The 22568-nt window shown below is 38.5% G+C and overlaps 1 long non-coding RNA gene across 2 annotated transcripts in view; it reads left to right on the top strand.

The window, feature by feature from the left end:
* The window catches only part of LOC128887235 (uncharacterized), a 145621-nt gene that overhangs the window by 3054 nt on the left and 119999 nt on the right, over positions 1–22568 (top strand). For both annotated transcript variants that reach the window (XR_008459989.1, XR_008459990.1), the window contains exon 2: positions 487–637. This is a non-coding gene — a long non-coding RNA (uncharacterized LOC128887235). The remainder of the gene's footprint in view (positions 1–486; positions 638–22568) is intronic.

Below are 22568 nucleotides of genomic sequence, written 5' to 3'. Positions count from 1 at the left end.
ATTTGTATAATATCTTGAGAGTTACTAGGAGGTATTATTAACCCATTCACAGCCAACTAAGAGATGTCTCGTAGTTCAAATTGATTGCAATTGTTCAAGAGATAAATTTTGAGTCACGAATTATTGCAAAAGAAGATCGTGGATTTTCTTTTTAGAACAACAAATTTAATATCACTTTTTATTATCAAAATAATAACCTAGGTTACACATCTGTATTAAATCTTAGATTTAAAGTAAACAATTTAATTCAACTAAAATTTAAAAAACAAACAGATATGAAAGTGACAGTATTTTTATATTATACGTACAAAATCATAATTTAATTTTAATAAAAAATATACTTATTGATACACTTCTTTACACTTCTTTTGAATAACACACGCGAAGAACCTAAAATAAAATAAATAAATATTCGCTAGTTTTTTTACGTTACGATGCTATACTATTGCTTAACAATTCCGTTAATTAAATTACCTTTGACCGCAGATGTTGAAGCGAGCCGAATCGTTACCATTTCTTTGCTCTTCGACTGTTGCTGATCGATTAACACCTGGACCGCATTTCCCAGCCGGATGATTTTACATCAACGAAAACTCGTCGTGCAGAAAAGAGGAAAGAAGTCTGAGTGGCAGCTGTGGTGAGTCAACGTTAATTTTGAAACCATAATAATTACTGAACCGTGGATATTTATGCATTCATGGCAAATGTAAATATAAATATTCAACGACTTGAACAAATTCATAAATATACAAAATATAAAAAGAAAATTCATATTATGACATTTGGAAATCGAAACATACTTTAATTTAAGTTTCTGATTTTCATTTATCTATATAGAGATATGAATTTGCATAAATATCCACAGTTTGTATGTAGGAATACAATCTGTTTTTTTTTGTTTAAAAAATAAAGCAGGACATTCCTGAAAATTTGTTCGTAACGTATAATATAGCACATTAGAAACTACATATTTCTTGGAAAGAATCCAATATCCAATTATACATCCTTTTATTAGTCTCTTCAGGAACGATTTGTTTTTGTTATTATCAAATTTTTGTTCTTTTTATTATTGACAGTAATTATAATTATAAAAAACTAAACGTCACACATTTGTGTCCAAGGGTGTGAAGAGATTAAAAGGTAAGTGTAGTGGTTTCATCTCGGCACTATATTATTCGTTGCATCGTATGTTGTACAACGCAGGCGAAAATGTTTAAACAATGCATCAACTTTCCAACGAACTGGAAACGTTTAATACGCTAAACGAGAAATGGCTCTCGCTTATGAGCGTCCAAATTTATAGTCTCAGTTACAATTTATATATTTCACGGTCCAAGTAACTCGAATGGTTTATCGATAAATTGTTTGCTGTATACGGTGTCGGTAGAAGATCTTAAGTAATAAATTGCTCTCAATTTATGGCTCGAGATTGCACAGTGGGTAACGTAAAACTATATGGAAAAGTTTACCATGGAAAAGTTTCATCTGATTAAAACACTTTCGTCCCAATAATAATTCCTTTATTATTCGAGATCTAATATCTTTAAACTCTGAGTAACGAAAAACGTTGAAAATCGCCTTTCCATTGTTGACGGGGGAAAACAAAATTGTATCGACGCCGCGAAAGGAGGCTCGTACCAATTTGAAGCCGGCTCAATTTTATCCGAGGTCAGGTCGGTAGGCAGTGCAGCGAAGCCACCGCAGGAATTTAATTTAACGAGCAATTTTTCCATCGACCTCGGCAACGAGGAGAATAAAGTTTCAGGAAGAAAAGCCTTGCCGGAAGCATCCGTGTTGGCATCGATCCGCTGGATGCCGTTTTCTGTTGCTCGGTTCATTCCGAAACGATTTTTTTCAAGGATCCTCCAAAAGACATCGACTATTTGGGATGGATAATAAACAGAGAATAAAAATTACATCTGCCAGGAGCAATTAGTGGAGATTGAGGTTACACACTTATATTTTGGGAAACATGAGTATTAGGGTTTGTCATTTCAGAGGAATTTCAATTTTGAATTTAAATTACAACTCAATGTGTCGGATAATTTATGAAAGTAAATAATGAATCTTCTTTTTTCGTCTAGTAATCTTATTCAAAATTCAAGAAAGTTTTCCCACGTATTTCGAATGGAATATCGAATTTTTGTGGACGGAATTCTTTTGTAATTAATTACTATATTGAAATATTGAAGTGCAAATCTTGACTTGAACATCAATAAATTTAAATCTTTTAACTTAATAAATATGACTGAGTAATATGAAAATCACTAACAATTGTGTCTCAAATATGTAGATCAAAAAGATTGTTATTAGGAAGACCAGAAAATAATGTCGTTTCTTTTACATTAAATTAAACCTGTATATGACGGCAAGCACGAACAAGCAACGGTCGTAATAAGCATTCGGCAACGATCAGGGATCCTGATCGCGAGTGATCCGCTTTGAAACGGCTCGTAAATCCGACGCGGGCTATTAAAGCCGCGCGGGTGTGATTCGAATTTAAGCGATCGTTCCTAATTATATGTCGCGTTTAATTGGAAATTTTTAATTAAAACGGTCGGGAATCGAAAATCAGACGCAGAGCTGCGGGCACGTAACGAAACACGGGCCATTAGGGAATGTTGCTGGATAATAAGGACACGCTGGAAGCGCGAAACGTAGTCGGATCAGCGACTAATAACAATGGCGCGAGGTTCATTTCGCCACTGGTTCGATTCGCGTTTGTTTTTTTCTCCTATCTTTATTTCTTTTATTTTGGTCGTTTTCGTGATAGTTTCGTGCCGCTATTGTATTCGAACACAGCAATCGGCTCAATCACACCCGAGCGTACAGATGCGCGCGTCCCCGCGATATTTTCGCCCGCGACAATAATCCCAATAGCAACGATGCGAAGCTACTCGAACGTCAGTTTCCATTTGCGCCCCCAGGAATTCGGGAAACACTGTAGCGTACCGTGCGAATCGCATCCATTCTAGATGAATCGAGCTTCGAATAATTCGTTGGCCTTTTCGCCTGGTTCTTCGCGCGACAAATGGTGAAATGCGAGGGCAACCGACGGCACCAGGAGGTTAAAAGGCTTCGAGGTTCGGTTTCCTTTCGATTTTACGATTCCCGGGTCCGTATCTTCGTTGATATCGATCAGATCTTGTCGTGGGATGAGGTACACCGGGTATTTCTCCTTTAAATTAAATACGGGTTTTAATACTATTTGGAGAACTATTAAAAAGTAGTATTTTTATATTTAAGTACACGATTTAAGGGGCTATTATTATGTCTGCGATCAGTTAGAGTTCAAAACGGATCAATGTACGATACCACCGGATACTTTATTCTTTTACGGACCACTACACTTTTGCACTTTCACTTTTGCACTTTACACTTTACACTTTACACTTTTCACTTTACACTTTGCACTTTACACTATACACTTTTTATATCTAACGATCTTATTACAAGTTCGCAGTCATTAGCTCGGTATTATTCGCGACGAAGGATTGTTCGTCACGAATAATATCGATTACCAGGTCTCACCACGTGGAGGTTGCTGCGACTGGAGACCCGGAGATAGAAGGAATCAAACTTCCTTCGATCTCCCTCTACATAGAGTATACATACGTAGATGCATACTCTACATAGAATTGACGAGCTTAATACTAAGTACGAAACCGTACAAATCAAAGAAAACAAAGTCCCTTTGATATCCAAAGTCTAACTCTGCCAAATAATTATTTGAACTAAGAGGAGCAACACGACGCGACCATGAAAATGAACTTACTGAATCAGTCCCGTTTCCTCTGGTGGGTCTGATTCGAGAGAAAGACGATCGACGTCTCCGCCAGTACTCTACTCCCTGCATACCTGCTGCCGAGGGCCCAGATCCGACCTTACAGTGTACGACGTAGATAGCACCGCGTCGGGTTGCCCTGCCCTGGCGACACCAGGTATGTCTGAGGGTCGTAGAGTCCCGAAACGGAGTACTACTCTCTGCACAACGTCAGGAGTCCAGGACACGACTTGCATCCGCCTGACGGCTCTTTTGAGCTGCGCTGCGCCGGGAGCCTGGACTTTGCCTGACTCGTACAGAGAGTAGAAGATTCCTCGGAGGCGTCGATTGACCCTCTCTCAAATCAGATCCACTAGAGGACGGCAACCGATCTCGGCCAATCACATGGTTGATCACTACACTTATCACATGAAGCAATAGTGACCGAACCGGAGCACGATGTTACGAGCTCAATATGGACCTACGAACAAACAAAAGAATTCAACAAATGATTAATAATTATTTGCCAGAGGACAGACACTCGTACACGCATGCCTTAAAACTAACCAAAGCAAACTAAGGTACCCACAAGCAATACCAAGCGTAAAAAATACAAAAAAAAAAAAATAAATTGAGATAATTTATCACTCTGTTCCTGGCAATAAAATTATTTCGAACGTACGACGGGAAGCAGTTTCTGCAAATATGGAAAATTCAGTGGAGATCCGTGAAAAAATAAAATTGTGCGATAAATCATCGGGAAAACTTTGGTAGCTGGAAACACGGTCGAAGTTACATAATAACTTTTGCCGGAAAGAATTGGCGTGCATTTTCAATCGTACGCAAAAAAACCAATGCAGTTGCAATAAAACCGCACGAAATGCACCGATGTGCACACGAGTAAACCGCATCCGACTAATTTATTGGACCGCGCTCTGCCTTTCCCTCTTTGTCATAACGGTGAACAGAGACGGAGACCGAGGGAGGCGATTATATAGGTTGAGGTATTTAAATGGAAACTACCGTACATACCGGGTGAACCATGTAACTCGTCCGACCGCTAGGTACTTTTGTCGTTAGCGTATCGAGAAATATTTTCGTATCGTGAACGTTGCAATTCAAGTTGTACGTCAAACTGTCGATACGAGATTCTTTTCGCGTACTTTCTTTCTGTTTTTAGGGTTATCTTAAACTTTTCATGTATGATCTTCGGTAGTATCTTCTGTTTAGTGTCCCTTTTTTTGTTATAACGTAACAATAATAGTAGATTCAGGAGTCTAGTAGTCATTTAATATCGTCCATTTTTCTTAACACTCTAAATGAACTTGAAAATTATTACGTATAAAAATTAATTATACACCTTTATATTTGGTCATCTATGACTGCAGTTTAAATAAAAATATTTTGTCGGCATTCTTCTACGTTAAAGTACAAATCTTTGTAATAATGAAACATTTACTTATTTATTTTTACAATTATGCTCTTTTGGAATGTGTTCGTTTCACAGAATTAATTTTTACGTCTAATAAAACACTGTTAAACTGCACCTGTCTGAATACTCGTATGATAATCCATAAAAATAATAGTAAATAATACTGTAAGCAATACTGTCACTAATATTCTACAAGTAATAATTCTAATGCTCTCTAATATTCTTCAAGGACAAAGTCCTGTATGAAAAACATTGTTCTCCAAATCATCCCCTTTCCAATTATACCATGAATTCGAGAGTATCCTGTAGGTTACGAGTAAGAAAACGAATAATATGCTCGATTTATTCGACCAGCCACGCAATTCCTCCTTATCCCCTATCAAATAATCCGCGTCGCGACTTCTATCGCCATTATCCGCAAGTAAAGTAACAACTCCGTCGTTGGAAACGCGTCGGTCGGCGGCATCGAGGCGCGCAACGCGACTTTTATGATGGCAAGACGACCCCGAGTCGATTAACTTAATTAGACAATCGCTTAATGAATTCCACGATGGCCCGCTATTAAGCGGCCGAGCGACGACCGTCTAATGCGCATCCTTAATCGTTCCCTCGTATACGATGTGCTCAAAACGCTTCTCGGTATCACGACGCTCGTAAGTAAAACTTTATCGTCCTTCGTTCGCCTCCCCTAACCGCGGAGCTAACCATTACGATGGTTATTAATTGCTCTGCTAATCGTACGTTGCCCGAGTCTCGATATTTACTCATTCACGCATCAATCCATCTTGTGCGACTCGTAAAATTGATTTATTATGATTAATTCAAAGAGAAAAATCGGGGTAGCTCCAGCGACTGAATTATTGATAGATTGTTGATGTTAATGCATTTATAACAAGTAACGATATGGAAAAATGTGTGGGGGTGTGCGCGAACGTAAATATATATAAAATGTTAGTAATAAAATTTGCTTTACACTGTTTAGAAGGTAAGATATACTTGCATTTAAATCTTCATTCTGAATTTATAAAGATATAAATTTGCATAAACATCCGCAGTGTATTGACGAGGCATCATTTGTTGGTACTGTAATATTTTGTGATAACAACACTTCGTATTTATCTCGTGGTTCTTCGAGACAGTTAATTATCAATAAACATTGACACTTGGGTTTACTAATCTCTGCTAATAATATCTACGTAAAACGATTTGCGCCACGAATGTTACATTAACACAAAACCAATCACTGTATTAGGGTCGTTATCCTAATATACTCGGGCGTTTATAGAGACCATTTTGGTACGCATTGTTGCAAGGATAACATTGTTTGTCGATGTCCTTCCCCGAGGACACGATATGCAAGACCACGCTCTCCAATGATAACAAATCAAACAAGCTGTAACCTCGGTGCTTCCACGACTGCCACAACGTGGGCACAAATGGTATTCTTCGAATCGAAAACAAAGAACTTATCAGCGAGATGAAATAATCTTACAATTCTTGGAGGAGTTTATAAATATTTTTGAAATGAAAAAAAAAAAATAAAATGTAGGCAAGTCAGGCGTTTTTATTGAAAATGTGTAAATCCACACTGTAATTATTAGAAAATCTCTTACGTAGCACGAATCATTTTTCATAGATTTCGAGCTCCGATTTAAAATTCGTTCTATAGATGCACTTTGATTTTCTAAAAAAACTCGATTAAATTCTTAATGTTTTAATTGAGAACAATTACTTCATATACAAGAATTAACGTCAGCACAACAAAGAAACCCTCCATCGGAGGTTCTGAATTGTGGTAACGCAAGAAATAAATTTGAATTTGTAATTTTGAACGTGTAGCCAGAAATACGAACGGTAATGAATCCTTATGAAGGGCTCGAATCGTTATTTACAATTCAAGCATCAGACAACGTTTCCAGTTGGCTTTTAAATATTCGATGGTACCCGTATTTCCGATAACGATTGCGCGATCCATTATTCGCGAGCGTAAAACATTAACTCTACTAAAGGTCGGGACGGGGGGAGGGAAAGGAAACGGTCAGTTTCTACCGTGGATCCTATCAAATTAAACTTTACGCTAGACGCGTCGAACATTAGAGCTCAAAAATACGGATTCGCAACGGCAGATGTGCCAGTTCCATTATTGTTATAGATCGTATCTTGTTCTATTCTGGCATTGTTAGCCTTCGAGAGTATCGCTCAACCTGTAACACAGATGAAACACAGATGGAACATTGAAAAATCACCGTGTATTTTTGTTGTTGTTGTTGGTTGGCATTCATGTTATTTTTAATTGATATTATTCGAAACGTCATCCTATATACCCAACAACGTCAGCTCGGCCATGGCGTTAATTATAAATGGTTCTTGACTCGTTACCTCCAAGACTCGCTGTCTCCAAAACAGCCCTCCTCGACAGCTGTTCCTGAAAGTGTAACATCGATCATTGAATTACTTTGCGTTATATTAATTCCCCACGCATTAGCCATGACGGCCGGTAATTAATAGTCGAAAGAAAAAGATACACGGCAATTCGGCGGCACGGTGGGAAATTAATTACCATAAACCACTAAATGCGAACGGGTACCGAAGGTAGTAATAGTTGATTTGTAATTCCCGATAATATTGATTCCGATAATAGACGAAGCTACTCGAACGTCAATTTCCATTTGTCTGGTTAGAATTAGCCACGTTTCGCGAAACCACGTGAAACGCATCAATCGTCAAACGAACGAAACGCATCCGACCGGTCGCGCGATCCGACGTGCTTTTTCGCGTGGGAATACAGGCTATTTATTTATACCTTTGCCGCGGAAATAGCTGGGGATGATACGTTTCCATAGATTACATCGAGCGTAACGGATGTCGACCGATAAATAATTATTGCGAGGTCCAATTACGATAATTACAACGGCGGAACGTCGGTAACGTTATTTCGATGGCCAACGATGTATTAATGAGCATCGATATGGGCGTAGCAGTGTCTTCTATGAAATTGTATTCACCCATTTTCAACCGTCTAGCGTTACATTATACATGGTGGATCGAATAAGTCGAACGAGTCATAACTTCACTGTTAGTGCTGTTAAAAAAAGAAACGACAACGAAAGAAGATGAATGGTTCAAGGATTATTACATTTGTAGCACTACATTCTTTTTTTATATGTGTCTTTACATTCAATCGTTTGTAACTGTAGTTTAAGTAAAAATATTTATTCGTCATTTTCTTAGGCTAAATTACGAATCCTCTAATTTGTCAAACTGATCTCCGTCATAATAAATTTATATACATATTTCTATATACATATTCATGTTCTATACATACATATAGTCTCAATCTGATGGCCATTACAATTTACACCATCGCTCATAAATATGTGGACACTTCCTACCTTCAATGAATAATTAATATACATCGTAAATTATTAGTATACAACTTTTGTTGTTAAATTCTATATTGAATGTGTATTTAACAATTTAATGATATTAAATGTTTTGACTGCCATATTCAATTTTATATTGGAACTATATGTTCAATGTATCAAACACATTTATGGCGAACTATTACAAAATAAATGAGATAATATTACTTCGGATACAATGAACGAATTAATAGTATCCAAGTTTGGTAAAAAAAAATGTTAACATTATCTAGTCATCTCTAAAGCTTTTTATCATTACTAATGTGATAGTGAAAAAAAATATTAATAAAATATTTTCCCTAATACCACATAAACATATCGAAAGATAAATAATATAATTGACATTGATAGATTTGCAACCGTTATTAGATATTTAGTGTTCACATACTTCTGAGCGGAGGTGTATGTATACGTACGAAGTTCAATAGCCAACAAATTTCCCTTACTGTTGTTCTTCTAACAAACTACAAGTATTCTCGACAATTATTAGGTGTAAAAATTAATTCTCTGCTTCTACACCGTCCATCTATAATTTCAGTTTGAACAGAAATAATGTCGTTACATTAAAGTATCAACCTCTATAGGCTTGCTCGTTTATCTTTACCGATGATTCAACTCCATACAGCCAGAGGTATTTCTCCGTAGTAATTTCAGACGGTAGGGGCAAAAAAGAAAAAAAGAAAAAATGAACGCGTTCATAGAAAGAAAATGTCGCGCATCGAATATCAAATACGTGGTAAAAATTCGCGCTCGACGCTCGACGCTCGCCATCTCGCGTAAAAGGAGGGAAAGAATTCGACACGCGACCTGAATATTCCGCGATTCAGTAAAATGTTAAACATCGAGGGTAAACAGTGAAATATGTCCTCGGATAAGCGCGACGCCGGGGGAGGAAAGGGGGCAGGAACGAATGTAAGGGAGAAGAACTTTCCTGTTGCCGTGCTCGCGGAACCTGTCAGCGGATATGCGGGTAGGTTTGAAAAAAAAAAAGGAAAGAATCGCAAAAACAAAATACGCGGCGATGATAGCGGTGGTGGGACACAAAAGGCACAATAGACGGTGAAAACTTTTCTCAGCGATAGGAAAGGAGACGAGCGTGGTAGGCGCGGGCAGAAAACCAAAGAATTCAGGTCAATGGAAACCAGCACAGGGTAAATTGGAACGTTTTTGCTCCCCTTTGAAGTTTCTACCATTTCTGTAATCCCTCTTTTCTTCGCAGTTTTCTTCGACATAATTGATTTCAGGCGCCATTACGCCTATTTCAGTTCTATTATTAATATCACACACGTCGCGTGTACACACAATGAACGAGCGAAGAATGGTATGACGACGCGATCGTTTTATGTCGCATCGACTTCTATCTCTTTTAGAACGCAACGAAGAATCTATTTTTCCTTGCGTCGATAGCGATCGTTGATTCGATTGTCGACGATAACGTGTGTAATTGTTTGACTTTCTGGAACTTCTGGAAAATCAACTATCAGCAATTTTCTGGACAAAATTTTGAATATATCTATTCTCGCGTGGTATCTAACGGTGAATGAAATGGAAAGAATTTGAAAGAAAGATAGTATATAATATGTATAATAATTATGTATAGAACCATTCTCGTAATTATTAGTACCCTCTGTGTATATTCAAGAAATTTGTCTTAACTTAATGACAGATTTGGTATTTCCAAATGAATCTTTCATTATAAATATCTACAAGAAAAATTGATTCGGAAACATCAAACCTGTTATTTATTTCACATAAATTTCTTTAATAGACACAGAGGGTACGAATATTTATGAGACTGTCTGTTATATATTATACGTATACATAATGAACTGGATTATTAAAAAGAAAGAGGTTTGAATACTATTCTTTTTTTATTTCTTCTTTTTAAATAGAGGCTTTACGTCCCATCGACATCGTCATTAGCGACGAGCATATACTACGTTTTGTGGAACAAGTTGGTGTCTCTCAAATATTTGATGGTGTTTCGTACGTTATCTTATGATGTCAGAGCCAAGTTTTGTTTCCATTTATATTTTCGTTGTATCATCTTTGCAGAGATCGCATCGTGGAAGATTTGTTTTCTTCATTAAGAATTCATGTGTTATATTAGAGTGGCCTTCTCTGAGTCTAGTCATGATTACTCTTTCTTTTCTGCTTAAATTGTGGGTTGGTAAAAATCTTGCACGATCTCGTGGATTTCGATTCTTTCGGTGGAGGTCCACAGTTTGTTCCATTCGTCTCTTACTATTGTTTGTGCCTTTTCTTTTTTTTTTTTAAATTTTGTATTCCATACATTCCGAACACGGTTTTTCCAATTATTGCTAGTATAACAGATCGACCTATAATTTAAGCTTGATAAATCATTCGTGGGACAAGAAAGTCTCTACTGGACGGCCATTCCCAGGCGTTTTAAAAATAAGCGCTTCAATTATGGCGGTGATTATCAGGATATCCGAGGAGAAATCCGATCCCCGACGAGATTTCGCTAACGCTGCGGTTTCTAGTCACCGTGGAAAGGGATAGACGATTGCCGTATTAAAAGGTTATCGGTGTTCGACCGAAGATTTCTGTTTAGAAACGCCCTCGCGGAATCCCGAGTCGACGACGTTGTATCGCGTTACCGCGAATTCGACGCCAAAGTGAAGGAAAATACATTTAACGGCTTGCTGCCTCCCTCCGCTCCTCCTTTTTTTTTTTGTTTAGGGCACTTTCGCGCACAACGCTCCTCCATTTCTCTGTCACGTTTCTACCTGGCCGGCTTTTAAAAGTAGTTTCCCACGAAAATAGGATTCTGATGAAAATAAATGTTTACGGGCGTAACGTCGACCGGGAAATTCCGAAAATTCGACCGTCTGATCTGGAAATTGAACCGGGATATTAATAGTAAGTAAGGAGTTCCCCTTGACATTTAACGCCGCGCAAGGGAACTTTCCGAAAGTTGATGGTAAACGATTCTCGTTGGTCGATCGATTGCAATTTATTGGCTCGAAGGCGAAAAGTTGCAGCAGATTTTCCGAACGTTGGGGTTCGTCGATTTCGTTGGTCGTTCGATTCGTAATTTAACGAGGAAATTGATTTTATTAATCAATTATGTAGCCGCCATTCTTTTCTACAATCTAATTTTGCACGTGATACTATACTATTCAATGGGTAAACCAAACCAAACAAAAACAACGGAGTCGTAATAGCAGCGTCTACGACAATCGAGCACGAACTTATGCAATCATCCAATATTTTGAGTTCGTAGCTTCCGAAGTAAATAACATTATTGCAATTTACAATATTTCCCCCAATAATGTACACAAAGAAGTCTCGTTCCCTTTCGCGCCACTCTCGCGCAGAAATGCGCCCCGTGTCCTCTACCATCACAAAGTAAATCAGCTGGTGTTAAAAAATTGCACCTCTCGCCGCGCCACTGGAAACATCTCGCGCGTAAAGTGGCTAAATGACATCCATTGGATTGCGTTTAAAATCGGGTAACAGGGGATGAAAGCCGTGGCGCAGGGGTTGGATGCCGGCCCGTAGGTGCGGGACGCGAATCGAGTTAAACCTTAATCAGGCATAAATGGTGGTGCAAACGTAACTTTTAACGGGCCAATAAAAAGGAGGAAATGAAAATCGTCAGCGAGCGTGCAGCCGTCGCGGGTTTGATAATAATGGCAGGCGCGATGCGCACGACGAGACGGGACGAGCGTTTTACTGGTCGGGGGGGTTTATCGTTTTGCTCGTCCACGGAACTCCGGTGACGTGGACGAATTCATCGATGCTACACGTCGATTAGAATTGTGCGGACTCGGTCAACCGCGATTCACTTTTGCTTTTCGAAAATTCTCCGCCAGCCCGTTGCCAGGAATATCGCCGACCGCTCGACCGAGGAATCGAGTGAAGGCAGATTCGTATTCAACGACTGTGTATTCGCGACTCGTGTTTGCCTCGTTTATTACTATGTACTGGTCCAGTGTTTCTCAACGAGTTCCTAGAAGCGAACAAGCGAACGAAATTTTCGTCGATTATCGATTCAGCGAACTTTTATCGGACTTCTATTATCTGAACTGTTTCCAAACATCGCTTTTATATAACACGAATCAATCCGATTACATGAACTGTTCCTCCTCCGTGCGGTTCATATAAATGGCGTTGTACTGCGTAGTACAACTCTTTTTATCCATATGTAATTTATTGTTCCCAATTTTATTTCCAATTCCAATGTAGTATTTCCAATTCTTTAATTCCAAGTGCTAGCAGTTCACGATGAAAATAAAGAATTTGATAATTGCATCATTTGTAGACGTCCTTTATCTTTGTATTAGAAAAAAGCGAATTCCTCTTAATTAACTCGATATTTTTATTTAATTTCAGTGTTTATAATTTTGTCAAAGTTTCATCTATATATCCTCTTTGGTAATAAATAAAATACATAATCCACAGTTAATGTAAATATAACAATATTCGAAAACCTTGAAATGAAAGCACAGTCAGCCATCTCTTTAAATATTAAATAAAGTCGTCCGCTTTCCACGCATATAAATTTGACGTGAAATTACAATACGAGGCAATCGTCAATAGATTTTAAAATGAAGCAGAAGCTGTGAATGTGTTAATAACGACGAAGTCCCTCGATTACATCTTACGAAGGCTAATTTGCAATTTAGCTGGCATTTGTTCGAGCCGGGAATTGTCAGATCGAAACACAGAATGATCGACTGTCTGACTATCTGACAGAGGGGGGGGGGGGGGGGGGGGCGATCGATCTTTCGGCGTCGCCGCTTTGCAAGTCAGGAACGTCGAGAGAGGGTTGGAAAATGCCGATGAATGTTGGGTGGAATGCCACGAACTTCAAATATTCAGTTCGGTTATGATTTAGGGCTGTTTTGCCGATTGATTTTTACTTTCCTTGAAATGCTCCGTATGCGGTGCCCGTGGCATTTCGCGTCTGTGGATATTAAAAGCGGGACGCGTCGTTATTGAAAACGGATACCGCGGTAATTTTGACTAACGCTGTGTCGAAAGTTCTGGAAACTCCAATTATTTCAGGAAGAACTTCTTTCTACTTCCTCTTATTATCTCACTCGGATTTTACTTCCGTGTAATTTCTATGTTTCGACACCCTATGTAATTCGAGTATTCAATAATAGTCCACGAGTTAATCAAATTTTGCATAATTGCATTCACTTAATGCTTCTCGCAAACTTTACACGGTATAATGTCTTAATTTAAACTTCTATAACTTCTGGAATATTGTTGGTCTTAAATACTCTATACTAAATACCAGACGATTAATACTAACAGACATAAAACACTGTACAATATACATTAAATATCAAATACTACATGGTACGTGCTTTATTGCAAGTGCTAAATAATAAATACTTAACAAGAAATGCTTGATATCATGTACTAGTTGTAAGTATAAGAAACCATATATCAATCACTAATTCCTTAATACCAGATATTAAATATGAAACGTTAAACACCAAATACCGCGCAGGATTTTCATTTGTCGAAACATTTTATTTACCTCATTATTTTTCATTTGTTAGTCTAAATATAATACGTACTTGATTCTTCTCGTCGGATCATGTATGGTCTTACTAGACAGTTTATCCGACCACGCGAGGTCTTATACTACTTAAAACGTCCAACCTGTCATGGTCTTACCCAACTCGCACGTCTGATCAGACACAGTCGTATTCTACTTAAAACTTCCAACCTGATATGGTTTTACTCAATTCGCACGTCTGATCAGACACGTTCGTATTCTACTTAAAACTTCCAACCTGACATGGTTTTACTCAACTCGCACGTCTGATCAGACACAGTCGTAATCTACTTAAAACGTCTAATAGTACCTTGTTCCACGTGTCTCCAAATTTTTATACATTGGGTTGTTTGAATAGTAATTTTGTTTTTTGTGTTTTACTTGTGAAATAAAAAGCCAATTTCTTAATAATATAAAAATGTTTTATTCAATTATACATCGAACATTTTTGTCCAATACCTTCTTATCTTTTTGGTATATTCGTTGGGATGTATAAAGAAAACAATTGCACAGAATTAATCTTGATAAATAAACGTGAAAATGTCAACCGTAAAAACTGTGTAATGGTGGTTCCGAATGAAGATGCCTAATCAAAAATACAACTAAACATTTGATATGCTAACTGAATAGTTGCTATGAAGTACTTATAACTGTCTCAGTAGTATTTATGAAGTCAAATCAATAACGCTCTGTTGATGACATCTGTCTATAATTAAATCCCATTACCAAACGGAGAACATATAAAACGAAGTCTCAGTAAGCTATTTCGTCAGAAACTTTCCGATTGGCTCCAGTCGCCTCTACCGCTCGCACGGCTAGATTTATTGCCAGAGATGCATATAATTTTTAATATCGAACGTAAACGTCGAGCGAAAGCTGATAAACTGAAAACAGAGCCTGCAGAAGAATCCCTGCAACGCGGGCTCATATACGCGAATCGATACCACTTCGTTATCGTTTTATAAAGTCAGCCATTTCCGTTTTGCGTGAGTACCTGAACGCGCTGCTTCGCCCTCCTTTGTCGAGACCGTTTCCCGATTCAATAAAACTCGAATTTCTGGAAAGCAACGGCGCGGGATCACGGGGACGGGTGTATCCATGGGACGAAGAAACTTTATCGTGTCATGAAGTGTGACTGGTAAATGAAACGAATAGAAAGACGACACGGCTGGCTCGCAGGTAGCTGGCACCGAATACACGAGATAAGGAAAAAAGTTGGAAGTGAAATATAAGTTCGGCAGAGATACGGGGGCAGGGTGGAGCGTACCGGCATTACCGGAAATTCCGGAATATAGGCAGGAACTACGAGGGAAAAACAGAGGGTCCGTGCAGACGGATAGCACATTTTTTATTCGGGGCTCAAGCCGCACTGAGAAGAACTGATGGACTGTGGCGGATTCGAATGATAGTTGATTGTAGCTTGCGAATCAGGATGAAAATATATCGTAGAACCCGCTGGAAAGTTTCACGCGCCAGGAAACGAAGGAATTCATCGACGTCGAAATTCTCGCACGCTCTACCGTCTATGAATATATCTGGGCAATTAGCATGTTCACGTTACCATGGTATAAATGTCTTTCAATGAAAAATGATATCGAAATCTTCATTATTTCTTCCGAGCAGACGAAGTTAATTAAAGGTAACATTATTTAACTTAACTTGTTGGTATGATATCTAATGCCTCGACTCCGTATATTTATGGAAATTAATATTTTCTCAGACGCAGAAAAAAGAGCTGTAACCTAAATAATAGTATGCTTTTTTTTTGTAAATGGTATAACATGTATGTATATCATTGATGCTTTATATATTTTTGCATTCGTATACCTTCTCATAAATTTCCTACAATTTCTATCTTAATAAATAGAACCGAAACTTTAAATTTAATCTGAAGTATAAACATATGCAGAATGGTTTCGAAGATCAAAATATTCTTTCGTTTTATTTTTCCAGGAGCGCAAATAGTGAGACATTTTACTAAGACGAGTTTAAATAGACATCTGTCGACGATAATAATAATTGATTAATACAAAATTCGCACTACGCGATCTTTCGTTTTCCCATCAACATTTTATCATCACCTGAAATAATTTACTTTACGGAATGGAAACACTGCTACGATAGCAGACGTTTAATATGCTGTTTTTAAAACTTCCAGAAAGATGGTTGAAGGTAAAATTACATAGGTATAAGGTCGGAGTATTTCGAGACCGCATTCAATTCGCATACTTCTGATTACATAAGCTCCGGTCTGAGTAAACGTTGCAGTGTGGCAGTTTACATGAATGCAGGCATCAAAGATGTTTGAGAACTGTTGATATTGCGGATGTCTCGACTCTAATCGAGGCGCTAGTTGGGCGGTTGTTAAACACGCGGTCATTCGCGAACCTCATCATTAAGTCACACAAGAAATAAATTCGTCCAAGCGATATTACCGTGTATTCGAGAACCAGAGGAACGTTTATCTATCTTCCTTCGGCGTGGAATTTAATTTTGTTTCAAAGTAAACTTTTTAATCCGTCGCATGGAATAACTAGGAAAATTTCATTCCGTATCTGAATGGAATCTCGTTTCGTGTCTCGTGCGTATTTCATTGGTAATTCGAACAGTGCTCGTTTCTTTTCAGCAGTTCGAAATATACGTAATGTCATTTTCAATTCGTCCGTAAGGAATTTTGTTTAATCAGTTTCGAGTTTTAATACTATCCGAATAATGCGCTTGTATCGGTACATTTTTCTCTTCATCGATTTTGTGGTAATTTTTATAATTTGTTTGTAGATAAAGTAATCGACAGAAAGGTTTAGAATTGTACAACTGTCTTGCTCAATTTGTTTCGAAGTTACGTAGAATATTCCACTGTAAGAAATAATGAAAAATGATTTTGTTTTATCCATTATAGATGTGGCTATACAGTGTATACTCAGGAAAAACGTATTGAATAAAAATTTGCACAATGTCAGCACTCTGAACTTATATTTTCGATTATTTTCACAAAATTTGTTCTTTTAGTGCTCTGCAAAAAATTGTAATATCTATGACATTAAAAATATGCTAGTTCACGTCATAGCTAAACATATATTTCATACGTATGCACAATTTCGATACATGTTGATCAGTCTAACAGGACGGTAACGCCATAATTTTTTAAATACAGTTTGTTAGAAATACTTAAAAAAACCTCGAGCACTAAAAATATCAACCAAAAAATTCGACGTTTTATTCACAAAGAAAAAAGCCTATCTCCTTAAAAGAATTCAAAATCAAAACACAAGTAAGACGATGATCCAAATTGCAAATTAAAAAAATGCTTCGATGTTAATCTCATCCAACGCTTAATTAAGCCTTGAAATCTCAACTTAAATTAATTAAAAAGAACCGAGTCGCGAGAATCTCTTGTCCCTTCGTGCAACTCTGTAGCGAGCTCGCAAGTTTGTTATCGCAGTCTTGTTTCTGTCACAAAGCCAACGAAATTTCTCAGATCTTTTATGTCGCTAATTCCGTTGATAAAACCGCAGCGACGCGAACTTCGGAGGCCAAGGTTCTCGCGAAAGAGCGGTCCCATGCGCGGTTTCGCGAACTGTGATTCTCAGCCGTCCGTTCTAATACCCTTTGTAGCCGCGGTTCAAAGGCGTCCCACGTGCCGCTTAAAACTTGCATCCCGAGGAAGTCTGGAACTTAGATTTGAAGGCGGGAAACGCGGTCGAACGAGGTCCGGCAACGGCTTGCGGTGTCCCCGCGGCTACGGTCGTTCCTCTTTAATTCGGGACGCGGCATCCACTCGTCTTTGAAGTAGCCTCGTCTACGCTGGTGCAAGTAATCAGGCGAACCCTCTGGCCGACGCGGCATCGGATACTTGTACGACCCTGTTTTGCCCTCGAATCTTCCTTCCTGGAAAACTTTTCTCCCCCGGGGTGAAAAAAGGTGGCCGAGAGAACCCGAACGAACGGTCGCAGCTGGCGGTGTTAATGCCGGACTCGGTTCTTCCGTCTTGGGTTCTCCCGCTGTAACGAGATTAAATCGGGCCTGGCCAGGTCTCCGGGGACCCGAGACGCGGTTTTTGCTGACGAAGATATTAATGGTTCCGTAGCCCTGGTCGTCACGCGAAATTATTGCCACAGATTTTGATCCGAGTGCCAATTTCAACTTCTTCGCGCACGGAGGAACGCTCGGAAGGGACGTCGTAAGTGTACCTAATCACTCGGACGTTTTATTGTAGGGGATATGGAGATTGATAGTGATTGCGCAGGATGGTCTTTTAGGAGGGGAACACTTTTGAAGAATGTACGTTGATTGGAAGTAGTCACGTCTGCCTAGCTAGCCCCCCACTTAAATAAAATATAAGGAAACAATAGCATAATAATGCACTATTTATGCGCTCTTTAAATCCGTAAGTAACAAATTTTGCGCTCGTTCTGTTTAATTCAAATAAATTTATTTAAATAGGGAAGCATACTGGTAGCATACTCAGCCCCCCCCCCCTATTTAATTAAATTTTTTTGCATTAAACGGAGCGAGTGCAAAATTTGTTTCTTATGGATTTGAAGAGCGCATAAATACTGCATTATTATGCAATTTTTTTCTTATATTTTATCTAAGTGGGAGTGCTAGCTAGCCAGACATGAAGTGTTCCATTTGAGTGGCGTGAGAAAGGGAATTAAAATGTGATATTAAGGCGGGTTGGTGATGAAACGAAGATGTTGTTATTTGGTATAATTGATTTGGAAGATTTCAGTAGATAACAGTATTATTGCCAGAGATCTCGGAATGCCATTGAGAAGGGACGTCGTAAGTGTAAGCTAATCACTTGGACGACTCATTGTAGGTGACACGAGTCAGTGTTACGTAGAATGAGAACGTATAAACCACATCACAGTGAATTTACAGAGTTTGTTGATCAACAAAAACTGGAAACGAAATAAATTACAAACAAATTGATCTATACATATGCCGATGGAAAATCCAAACGTTTCGACCATTCGTACATCACACAGTATTTTTTGTATCCAATGTTTGGATAACTTATATTTTTAATGGCTCCTACGATGCACATATAATGAAGATTAATGGGAAAAAGAAACAGCGTAATCGATAATGCAGGAGAAAGTTCCAGAAATTCATAATAGTTTACGTAGCACACACTCATTAACAAAATTTGACATCTGGATGAACAATAGATATTCTTTATATTCTTAATGATTCCCATGGCGCACGCGTTATGAAGATTAATGGGAAAAGAAACAGAATAACTGATATACATATAGGAAAAAGTTCCAAATCTGACACGAATTCAGCAACGAAAAAATTGACGCGTGGAATGAAGACGTATCGAAACGATCATTCATCGCATTTTTATCATTTACATACATGTGTTCGATAATACACAATGTGTGGAACTATTTATCTTCAAGCGACACAAAATTAATTTCTTAATATTTTTTTTTTTCGTGGTTCAGTGAAAAGCACTGTCACCCATATGTGGGCGACGTGGCGGTCAACGCGTTAAAGCTGCAACGTTCTCAAAACTCGAGATACAATTTCGAAAATAATTTTTAACGGTTAAATTCGTCTCCAAGGCGTGTGCTGTCAATAAAGACGCGCCTTCCACGTTCCCTCGGCTAACGAAAATACCTTACAAACAAGTTACACGCTCTCCCTCCCTCTTTGTCAAAGTTTGACACGGCTCCGAACATCCCCATCCTTCCCCCGGACAGCCCCCGATAAAGGAACACACCTCGGGGCGGTATGACGCGCGAGAAAAAACAAAAGCTCGCAATCGTTACGTTCCACTCCCCCAAGTGTTCCCAGCCGAGCTCGCAGAAGTTGGCTTCCTCGAAGTCTGCGTGTTCATCGATCTTCCCTGAATCACGTCCAGTCTCCCGAGGCAACTGTGACCTTTCGCTCCGCGTCACCAGGCCTGAGAAACGTCTTCGTGAGACCCGACTCGGACGATCCACGATGCGCGGGTGGATTGGATCTAGTTTCTAGCGCGGAGGAAGCTGAAAATCGAATCTCTCACGAGGAAAGTTCAACAACCCAAGAATTCCAATTCTTTTGATATCGTGCACATTCGTCGTGGACCCCAAGCTTTGAGCTATTTTTGTTATCAGCCTTAATTAATTTCTTCGGGGTAAAATCAATCTTTATACGGTACTGTGCAAAAGAGATTGATTCATGTTATACATTCTATTTTATTAATATTTAGTACTTCCTTTACCTTTGTGATAGAGTTGACTCTTCTCAAACAATTCCCACATGATTATTTAATTACTTATCATTATTTCGGAATGTTTCGTCATTCTATTCGTAATACCTCAAACAGTTCATCTGCATTTTCTGGCTCTATTCTTTTTTCGTCTTCTTTTCAAATAATCTCAGACTTTCAGATGAGCAAAGCGTAACTTTCAATTTCACATTCTCCCCTGAATCTATTCAAAATTATTTTACAATTCCATCGTATGTAATGTACTGATGTATTTATATGTACTTGCTGCATCCCGCGATTTCATTCGCGTGGAATAGCAACGTTGCAACTTCTTTTTACTCCCTTAGGGGTTGAATTTCGAAATATCCTTTCTTATTCCTTGTATACATCATAAAGGAAACCTCTGTGCAAAACTTCAGCTTTCTAGGTTCAAGGGTTTAGCCTGGACGTTGATTGTAATCAGTGCGGGCTTCATTTTTATATATATAGATGATTTTGCGAGGAAAAAATAAATTGAAAATAAGCAACAGAGTTTTTTAATTTGAGCATTAAATTTTTAGAAAATTGATCTGGAATCTCCTTGGAGCACGTGTACGACTTGACCAGCGTGTCTGACTATTACTAACCATTTCTACTTATGTTGCTTCTGTTATGTTAGTGTCCATTTCGATTAGTTGTAATCATATAAAAAATTGCAGTTTGCATAGAAGAGATATGGTACATTAGACAATGCCAAAATCAGTAGAACTGGCCAGTCGTGGTCAGACATGGTTAACCAGACCTTTCGATTAATTTTTACGAAATCGAAGCTTCCTATGAAAAAATATCATTCTTCATCTTCGATTCGTTTTCAAGCAAGGAATCAACCCCTGTTAACAAATACATATCAAATTTATTTAATCATCACAAATTTATTTGACCGTAATGCTAGCTTAACATTACGACCCGAAACTTTTGCACAGTATATGTATGTATTTGTTTAGTATATTTTTGAAGCCAGAGCAGTCAAAACAAAATGATTATCATCATTTTACTGTACCTTTTGTACCATACCGAGCTCCGACAATTATTTTCTGCTGGAAACCGATACTAGACCACCGCGCGATGAGGAAGAAAGGTAACGCAGAGAGGGGTTCTCGCGAGGGCGGCGTTCCGCTTTAATTTGAGACATCGTGACGCAGTCTCTTGCCTCTCGAGTAGTCTCGTGTCTATACCAGTGCGGTCCGAGCTCGAGGAGAGCCTCGACTCTGCGCCGATGGCGGCCACTTGTCTGATAGAACTCTGGCCTCTTCCATTCGCGCTCCCTTTCTTCCCTCGTTTTCGAAATACGCGAACGCCACCAGCCTCGAAATTCCTCCGTTTATCCGTTAATTCCCACGGCGTAAAGTTTTCGGAGCTAATTGCCGGTTGCTTTTTGCCGGGGTCCGCGCCGAAAAGTGAAGTCGAAGCGAAAACCGTGCTCGCTTTGTAGTCCCGCGCTCGGTTTCACGACTCTAATTGAATAAAGGTCTTACACCGAAGCGCAAACCGGTATTGCACCGCTATTTTCCTTGTACGACTGTTCAACCTCCATAACGGGACGTGTCAAACACATTTTCTCTCGAGAGGCAATTTGTCCCTCGTCAAGATGGGCGGAATTTTAATTGAACGATAAATGACGAATTGAACAATTTCTCGCCGAGCAGAAAATTTCTCTTTTTTTTTTTGACATTTATAAAATATGGAACGATTCTAATATTTTGTTTGCTAACGATATTATTCACGAACAGCATAAAAATATCTTTGAATGAACTTTATGAGATCTGTTTATTGAGTTCTTTTAACGTTGAAGTAGCTTTTGTTAATATCGGTATCCTTCGTGGTTGTAAAGATATTTTGAAAAATGTTTGCATGAGACAAAAAATTCAGATAGCTTACAAAGTTTTGAGCTTCTAGGTAGAATGAATCGCTTAGATAAAAATATGAAGAAAATGGCGCTCGATCGAAGAGTGCTGAAACTTTTCTCTTTTTCTTTTTTAATTGATTTCTTCTATTTATTTTGTTGTTATGATAAATAAGTAACATTGCTCGTGCAATTTAGATTTTTGGAGCCGTTACAGTGTTGTGGTCCCTCAAAGAATAGCTTCTCGAACATATGAAAACTGTTTTTATTTTCAAACCATCGTTAGTTACATTTTCCGTTGTTCAGAAGAGGACCATAATATCGTGCT

The sequence above is a fragment of the Hylaeus anthracinus genome, unplaced genomic scaffold (genome assembly GCF_026225885.1).
Source record: "Hylaeus anthracinus isolate JK02 unplaced genomic scaffold, UHH_iyHylAnth1.0_haploid 11985, whole genome shotgun sequence".
In the NCBI taxonomy this organism is placed as follows: domain Eukaryota; kingdom Metazoa; phylum Arthropoda; class Insecta; order Hymenoptera; family Colletidae; genus Hylaeus; species Hylaeus anthracinus.
The sequence above is the reverse complement of the archived record's forward strand: the minus strand, read 5'-3'. Positions and strand labels throughout refer to the sequence as shown.